This window comes from Schistocerca americana, chromosome 1 (genome assembly GCF_021461395.2).
Source record: "Schistocerca americana isolate TAMUIC-IGC-003095 chromosome 1, iqSchAmer2.1, whole genome shotgun sequence".
NCBI classification, from domain to species: Eukaryota; Metazoa; Arthropoda; class Insecta; order Orthoptera; family Acrididae; genus Schistocerca; species Schistocerca americana.
In genome coordinates, this window is record NC_060119.1 from 449,391,587 (window position 1) to 449,401,310 (window position 9,724).

The 9,724-nt window shown below is 42.1% G+C and overlaps 1 protein-coding gene across 1 annotated transcript in view; it reads right to left on the minus strand.

Annotated features, from left to right (window-relative positions):
- The window catches only part of LOC124603116 (histone demethylase UTY), a 215,403-nt gene extending 206,924 nt beyond the window's left edge, over positions 1-8,479 (minus strand). Inside the window, exon 1 of the mRNA XM_047136372.1 lies at positions 7,846-8,479. The gene's annotated coding sequence lies outside the window, so the exon portion shown is untranslated. The remainder of the gene's footprint in view (positions 1-7,845) is intronic.
- Positions 8,480-9,724: the final 1,245 nt, after the last annotated feature.

Consider the following 9,724-nt stretch of genomic DNA (forward strand, 5'->3'; position numbering starts at 1 on the left):
TTCAACACTGGAAAAAAATTGAAGTTGTAGGTTATACATCGTTTAAGGAAGACATGTGTGCTACAGTACAACTACGCTAAACAAAAACAGAAAAGTAAAATATTACACCTAGGACCGTAATCGAACTTTCGAATATTCTAACGAAAAATTGTATCCACCGCAATAACTGGTCAGCACACCTACACAAAACTGAATGAAAATACTGTCATACATAGGACCACAGCGCAGCCAAATTATCTTATTTGACGTCCACTATGTGCCGAAAAATATGCTTGGGACGAAATTTTGTTACATTTTTCACTATTATGTATGCAAGAAATCGCTTTGTGGAGACCCAAGCGCCCGAATTTTGATTCACCGCCTATAAATAGGGACCGAAACTTTCGGTCAGTCAGTCTGACGGTCTATAATTCGTATGGATAACGTCTACAGATGGATTTACCAACATACTTTAGAAGAATTCCTTGTTTGCTCCACATTTCCTCTCAGACATAGCGTTAACAAATTTCATGTAGGCCTCTTATTACAATATTTTTGTAGGTATTTGTTACACACGTATTTCGTGCACAATAATGTCTTGGTTGATTTTGTGCCTTCAGAAAAATATTCGTGCTTGAAACAACATTCTAGTATCGATTCTTTACAATGTCATACGATGTACAAACTCTTGTATTAATATGGAAACATGTCTTTAAAATAAGTTATTTTTTGTCATTGATATTCCTGGCTGACTATTGCGCTTATACTCGTCGCCCTCCTGTTAACAGTTTATTGTTCACTCATATTTATTTCAGCACTAATTCAACATTTAATTATGCCATCATAATGTAGCAATGTTCCAAGTGACTTAATTCATTGGATATGATACCTATTCCTAACGCTGTAAACTACCTTCGTTTCGGTAGAAGAACTGTACGTGGTTCACAGCTGCACCTCGAATACGACAGATGAGGCAGAGTACCTTCCCGACATATGGGATCTGAACGACCAGAGGGGGTCAGGTAAAATACTAACATTAGAAGGGTGGCCCTTTTTTACGGACTTTCTTCGTTAAATTTTATCACGTGGACTTTTCGAACATTAGCGATGGTTGGGTTTGTAACTCTGGACCATGTGAACTGCATGAGAGGAGGCATAATACAGCAAAAATTATAAAGTGTTCGCATTCTAGCAATCAACAAAGTGACTTATTCGAAGAGGATCAATAACATCAGTCAACAGTCAATCGACTTTTGCAAACCAAATGTTTGGTGTTTGATTCTTGATTAGTCAAACACGTTTCGCTGTAAGCTAGTGTGCTTTTTACAACTGGTAAATCAGGGAAGTATCAAGTACGCCGAAAGCCTAATGGCCAGAAAAACACAAGTCACGTCATACTTTTTTTGCGATACTTTGTGAAACATCTTACCCTAATTCGCGGTTGACCTAACCGTCAGGTCGGAAGGATGACAGGACACAAGACCAGCGATAACATGTTGTAAAAGCACTGTCGTGCTGTAAAATCTCCAAAGATTTACTAACACTTAGTTCTAATATTTCAAATCTTGATAACAAAAGTGTTGCTATTTTATTAGAAGATATATTCTGCGGAGAACATGGTAAACTACGTGACTCGAAGTTAATTAACTGATTACACTGAAAAACTGGAAAGGATTCAAAATGGATCACCGATAACGTTAGTCTATTAAATTCACTGAACGTAAATTGAAAATGCTTATTTGTAGGTACTATACATACTTTCAAACCGGTGAGTAACAATGAAAGAAAATGTTTACTAGTCAGGTTACAAAATAGTACCTTCTCCTTAGTACGCGGTGTTTTTGATACACTGACAAGGAAAGTGATTAAGTGATTAAGTCATCGGCGTTGTCGGCATAACATTCATCGACCACAGATGATCGCGCTGTTCTGCGTTATCTACAAGAAATATCTTCCTGGAAGACAGTCTGATCCAAACATCAACAGTACACTTCCGTATGATATCGTCTAAATGAGAGTACTGAATTTCCCGTATAAAAAGATAACTTGATTGGATAGAGGGATTCTTGGGGTGCTGTGGTATAATAACAGACTTCGCTACACGAATCAAATGTTACGTGTTTATTAGTTGTCTCTCTTGTGGAGAAAAAAGTGTTTCCATCATTTAATCGACACGTACCTTTCGCGTTTTGTTTGCACCTCAAATGCAAAAAAGGCTCACGATTTACCTGCAACAACAGATCCCATCGCACGGTAGACTAAAGGCCATCTTAAATAGTATCGACTTCAGATCTTGTTGTTATATATGGTTCTCGCAGCACATTGGTTAGGTTATCACAGTGTCGCGGTAATTCTAGCGACCACATCACTGACACTTCCGCGTCTAAATTTGTAAACCGAAGGTTTGCTAATTACTATTAAATGGCAGAAACAGTCAAACCAAAAGTTATGCCCACTTTCGTGGTGCGTCTACCGTTCACAGCAATTAGCACTAAAATGGAGGGAAATGCACGACGTATAAATCCAGTTCATTGTCTTTTTGATCAACGGCGTGTATTAACGTTTGTCGAATAAATTGACAAAGAATAAACCAACAGGTTGTTGTCAATAGTCGTCTGTTTTTGTTTGTGAGGAGACATTTATGATGACAGCTCGTCCGGCTGCGTTTGTGAGCTAATGTAGCGAGCAGTTCACGACCACAATGCACGTAGCTCCCGCCTCTGCTTTGTGTCCTTGCGGGTCTTCAACAGGCTTCACCGAAGGATCGATGACCGAGTTCTTTTCCCTTCGTATACGGTGATGCCGACTGCGCTCAAGAGCTGCGTCCTGTTAACGTGTCGTTCTCCACAATAACGAGCACGTAGGTCACGGCTCCTGGTGATAGCATCAAACTGGCCGCCGGTGCCGGCGCGTTGCGTGTAGGAAGAGGACCGTCCGGTCCCCACTTGTTATCTATTAATCTGAGCCGTGCGGCAGCTGCTGGCCTGGTGGTAACAGCTGAGCGTGTTTGTTACGAATTTGGAGCATACACAGTCGATGTCCATTAACAAGGGGCAGTGAAAAGAAGGGGAATGAAAAGAAGGGGCTGTACTGTGGGAAAGTGGAAGGACCAGCCTTGGAGCTGTGGCAGGAATGGAGGAGAGTAACAGGGCAGGACAGGTAGCCTCACCAGCTGGTCACAATCCTTCACCTAGTGGCACTATTTTTTTCTTCACTTCACAGCTAAGAGTTATGCACGTATGTGTGAAAAAATGCCTGACCAAAGACTGTGCCTGAGCCTGGCGTTCGTACATAGGAATAGGCATAACAGTGGGAATACTTACAGCGGTTTAGTACAGAAAGGCTTTATCAGTACACTCTTCAGCGTCTGAGCAGCGAAGCCGCCATTAAACGCCCAGTACGTAGTACGAGCCTTGTTGGGCAAGTCTGATTAGTGGCAATCGGCGACGAATTAAGATATTATTCGTGCTTGGAATAGTCTGAGAGGAATAAAATTACCTGTGATCAATTCTTGCTTGAAACAGCGATATAGCCCAACAGAAATTTCAAATGCATTTATTCGTAACTCCCCAGAATGTGTAAACTGGATTACTCATCTCATCGGCACTGTCCTTGTACCGAACGGTTCAGTCGACCCATATATAAAACTTCGCGTTTGTCTCTTTGGCCCAAACCATATGTCGTTAGCCGATAATCCGATACTCCCGGCTCTGTCTTCCCTACGAGGAAACAATCTGTGGCTTTATGAATTCTTTTAACAGTACTAGTGGGCATCCTGAATTGAGAAATATGACGAGGTTGGTTATTAATTGTAGGCCCTCACACACTTATCCTGCTCCATACAATAAGTGACAGTTTTCTGCACTAAAAGGTGTAAGCAAGTGCTACATTGGAATGTTTCATGAGACCTACAGACAGAACGATATACATAAACTTAGTCTGCGATTCATTGAAAGGATCCAAATGTGAGAGAGGCAAATAAACGTCTGACAGGTCGTTGTTTTGCAGCATTTCAGGTGGACAGCACCTCTTGAAGGGGTAGGATTGGCCCTCTTCGCCTAACCATGCGATGGGAAATGAAGGCTATATAACGTCAACAAAGATACTAAACCTCCGCGTCGTCAACCTGCTTGCGAAAAAAAAAGTAATTAAAGTGAAACAGCTCATAACCTGCTATCAAACACATTTATGTTTGACAGTTTTCAGGCAGCATGTGGTAGCCTCTCGTTCTTTGATACAACTGTCCCACGATCCTTTAAATACTCGAAGAAAGTTATAGTTAAGAAGTACCAGGCGCCGCTGATCAAACATGTTTCCTGATGATGATTAGTTAATAGAAGTTGCTATGAATAAAGTTTACTTCAGCCGCAGCGCTTAGTGGTTCTCGAGCATGACTTTCTTCGATTACACCGAACACTTTCTAGAAGTTTTACACAATTCACTACGGTCATAAACATCAACATTTTTTGGTGATAAACGCTTTACAACTCTTTCAATTAATGTTGAATTTGGTTGAGCTCTGAGCCTAACTTTAAAATCTGTTATGTCGTTTACAACAGAAAAACCAGCCTCACTAATACACATTCCAAATTACTTACGCAGAAATTAGTATATTTTGTTTATTGCCTTTATACTGAACTATTTACATGGACTGCAAAAACTCCATGCGCGATCATCAGACGTTACAAGACAAAGCGTGCCTGATGTGATATGGTGCCAAGACACAGGCCTATCTATATTTAACTGCCGCATCGCAGCCAAATTCCACTCTGCACGATTGCAGTTTGTATCAGACACCAAGTCCAATAGTTCGCTAACAAGGAAAGCTTTTTGTATAAAGATGGCAACTGGATGTGATAATTGTTTCAATCTGTCACTTTACTTACGTCAACTGTAAACATAATTAGTGTAACACAGACGGGGTAATAGTTAAATTCTATTTATTGGCGTGGTGAGACACTAAAAGCTATATTTTAGAAACATCATTACGATCGTGTTTCTAGGCCAACATGTGATACAAGTGGGATTAATAACAATCGAAACAAGTATCAAAGACGTTGCAGATATTCCCTGTTGCGTTGATAAAAGAATTAACTAGCAAGAAGTAGCTTAATTCATTGATTCTGCACTAGTTTTTACTTTTGGCTATTCGAGATTCTTTAACCTTGCAGCATGATGCTCTTCCAGAAGTTACGAAGAAACCACAACCTGCCACATATAGAATGAAAAGGGATTGTAAAAATGTCATCCTTTTCTGTCAGAAACCTAGCAGTTTTTCATTGTGTGTACTGAAGTTGCTCCGGAAAATGTTCTTTTTGAGTGGCATTGTACCATGAACTTTTTTCTGTTAAATTCGTTATTTTAGAACAACAAAAAGTGATCCAAACAAGTATTCCGTATGAAATCCCAAGAAATCTCTTCACCCTCCCTCTCAAGCTTCTGTTTTTTTCAATATGCTCGAGATAATAAGCACCATATGAGCCAGCTTTCAACATCCCATGTCCACTAAGGTCTCAACTTCAAAGAGCAGTTTAGATAACATCTATACGCACAGCTACTAAAGCATTCTCTGCGAAATTTTGAATAGCTGTTTTCAAACGACTCTGAGCAAAGAACAAACAATTGACGAATACCTGTGATGTTACAAAATAAATGTCCACGAGGAACATGATAATAAAATCGCAACAGTAGGCACTTTGTAACTATTTACAAAGCCAGTTACATGTCAGTTAGGCAGAGCTACAGACGTATCTGTTAAGCTGATAATTACAGTTAGTGTTCTCCATATCATGTGTATCTTGGTCCATATCATCTTATGGTTTCACGCACAGATTCGAACATCGATAACTTAAAAAGTTTGAAGTGTTCGTAAGCTAGAGAAACTTAACGAGATGCTACAATACTTGACGCTGTATTCTGCCCCAAAAAGCTACAGGAAAAATGTTATACTTGCCATGGAACGAATATTTTTCCTTTTCAATAAGAATGAACATTTAATTTTTATGTCTTTCAGCAACAGCATCTGACGCCTTTATCATGCGTCCGTATTAGCTGGTTCTTCCACTGTTCGCTATCTCAACACCTCTTATAGAATATTTCTAACTTAATATAGCTTTCAGCGACTTGGCTTGTAATGTTTCTTTGCAACCAACTGACATTTTCGGCATACACTCAAATGTTCTTTAAGGGAAACGTCGCGCACTCTTCGAATGTTTTATTAGTTTGTGTGAGACTGCTGATCTCGTTAACGACATAATGTAATAGTCTGTATGTAATCTCTTAGTTTTCGTATTATTTCTCTTTATCAGATACTGGAAGTAATACGCGATACGTTTCTATAATTTTTGGTGATGACAACAGTAGAATTTTCCAGCTGCTACAGTCCAAATTTTTACTAACGTTGTTTGATGGTCCACAAATCTTTTACATTCTGAAATAAGTTACTCTCATCGAAACAGGTTCGACTGCTTCGGCATTACATCGAAACGCGTGCAATCTTTTAATTGCTTCGGTAAGCATCATATTATGAAACAATCACCACCACTTAATAAGTTAACAAACATCAGTGTTGAGGACTTATTCGCCTTTTTTAATACGGCAGCTGCGAAAGAAAAAGATCATATTGTGGCTAATGTGACGAAAATATAACCTCGAGGTGTTTGAAACGCCTTCTAAAAAAATACGCTTCATCAGAGTATCACGCTGTCAGAAATAAAACGCCATCAGAACTCAGACATGAAAAAGGAAACAAACGAAAATGGGTCAGCACCCGTTCCTCGCTCCGAAATACACCGCCTCAGTGCGTAGGTGTGTGCTGGCTGGTGACGTGCAATGTGTCACTTGGAAAATGGCGGATGGGCAGCTTACTGCTATATATACAGGGGCACCGGATGCGGCTCTTCCGCCTACTGTCCGCTACCTGGCAGCCAGCAGACGCTTTCTGAATACCGCGCGACACACAACGAAGATCGCCGTCACCGATCTCATAGTGCGTGAATCACTTTCTGCGAACATATTTCTACCGAGAATGGAGTAACAGGAGAGGGGGGAGAAGAGCGGATGATTCGACGAGTACAATAAACGAGCCGGGCCAGCATTCTCGGAGAGACTCGACAAAGAATGAGAAGGCAGAAAGTGGTTGGGGGGGGGGGGGGGGGAGAATCAAGACGGAAGGGTTCGTAGGTCTTTTATTTGGGACGGCTGTGTACTTACTACCTGAGAGCGTTCCGCTGAAAACTGACGGCACGCACAAAAAATCTTTAAGCCGCACACACTGTGTAGTTTAGATAACCTGGATGAACAACGAAAGAGACGGACGCGCCGATTAAACAGGCACTGGAATATATGAGATATGATGGAAATAAGTAAGCGCTCTTTCGTCGGCTATAATGAACGAAAAATAAACCAAAAACAGTAAAAAAAAATGACGTTAACTGTGCGACTTCATTACTTACTAATACGAAGAACGGATTAGCATACTTAGTTTTCAGTGTTGTAAAGAAAGGTTACAATTTGCACCGCCACAAGTTGGCGAAACACAGCTGACGTTAAATACCCGGAACTTTATCTTAGAGATAAACTTGGTGGGTGTCCATGAAAGCTTATCAGTAAAGACGCGCTACAGGGCTATGATGGGTCATTACAAAGAATAAAATTGAAATTTCACATTCTTCATATTTAAAATCATTGCTAACTTACGTATTAAGGAAATGACAGCACTTTCCTCTTAAACACACTGGCTAAATAAGTTTAAGTAACACAAAAGTACAAAAAACGCAGCTGTTAACCTTTTTTGTCGCAAAAAAACAATAATTAGCTTCTGAGAACATTAAAAAAATGAAATATGCAGCTGCATTCATGACTTACCTGCTGGCGCCACGAGTTTAAAGAGCTGGCTGTCAGGAAGCTCCACGAACACTTCTCGGTTGAGCAACTTTCAATATGTCTTTAGTCCACTCCTATATTATTTTTTAACACTAATGCTACTTAAGGCAAATAGGAAGAACACATTGATTTACGTAAAATAGTAATAAATATCTCCGATCAGTGAGTCAGTGGCAGTGATCAGGTTTCGAATTGGCAGTGCTATCTGGCAGTAACTGGCAGTGAATGTTCAAAACATGTCCTTATAATGCTACATGAGTCCATAAAACTTTGGCAGTGATAGTAAATGACGGCGAAGAGTTGTCATAAAAATCTGGCCACCCGGAAGAATCCTTGCTAGGTAGATCATTAAAAAACCATAAAAGCACTTGAGTTGGCACGAGACAGAACGGAATGGAATCCCTGACGTGGTCCTACGGCTGCTGCTACAAAATCTTGGCCTGCGGCCGGCCGGCGGCTGCAACACCACTTCCACTCCCAGCAGTCCCTTCTTCCCCACCGACGCACGCCGACACGCACATAACACACACATGCACTCCCGAGCGCACCTTATCCGAATCTGTCCCGTGCCAGTGGCTGCGGGTGGGCTACCGAGCTGCTAGCGGGCAACCGGGCAGGCCAGCCGACCAACCAACACAGCGCGTTCTGCTTCGTGCCGATCCGAGCGCCTCCGAACCGCCGCTCGAGCCGAGCCGAGTCCAAACGAGCGAGCCGAGGAGAGCGGCAGTGCGTGTGCCTTTGTCTGCGTGCCTAGCCGCTTGCCGGCGGCAGCGCCGCTCGACGTGGATGCGGATGAGGCCGCCGCGCTTGCGGGGGAGGCGGTGGCTGCGTGAGGGAGGGATGGGGGGGGGATGGGGGGGGGGATGGGGAGGGGCGCGCAAAGAGCGGCCGTGACGTCACGGCGGGCGTGCGTACTGCGCTCGCTGCATGTACAGTTACGACCGGGCAGACACTTGCCATGCCTGGGTGGTGGGGACGCGGTTAGGCCTTATCAGGCTGTCGCTAGGCAAGTACGGTCTGTTTACAAACATTTCATGCGTAACCGAGGACTGTTAACAGTCAGCTTCGCCCTTTAACCACTCCTTGTCGACAGTCGGAAACTCCTCGGTACAAATTACACTGCTGCAATAATGAGACACTGAGCTCGCAATAAATTTATTAATTGTTGTGTGATACAAATGTCAACCCACACAAAAGTTTCGGGGAAGAGCAACTGTGATAGCTCTATTACTATCACACATATAATGCATAGCAAGAACAATACTACTAACAGTACTCGCGAAACAGTACATATCGATAAAATACCACTAGTATTATGTTTTCATGTTTCTTAACATTTCTTGACGTAATTCTTCAACTTTTCATCTTTTGCTGTCTTATAGGTTGAGGAGACACAAAAGTCATGGGACAGCGATATGCACTTATACAGATGGGGCTAGTATTGTGCATTCAAAGTATAAAAGGGCAGTGCATTGGCAGGCCTGTCATTTGTACTCAGATGATTCGTGTAAAAAGGTCTCCAACCTGATTATGGCCCACGACGGCAATTAACAGACTTTGAACGGTAGTTAGAGCAAGACGCATGGGACTTTTTTTCCGCAAATTGTTGGGGAATTCAGTATTCCAGTATCCACAGTGTCTGGAGTGTGCCGAGAGTACCAAATTTTAGGAATTAGCTCTCACCACGGACGACGCAGTGGCCGATGGCACCCACATAACGGCCAACAGGAGCAACGTTTGCGTAGAGTTGTTAGTGCTAAGAGACAAGCAGTACAGTGTGAAATAACCGCAGAAATTATTATGGGACGTACGACGAGCGTACCCGATTAGTATAGCGAAATCTGGCGTTAAAGGGCAATGG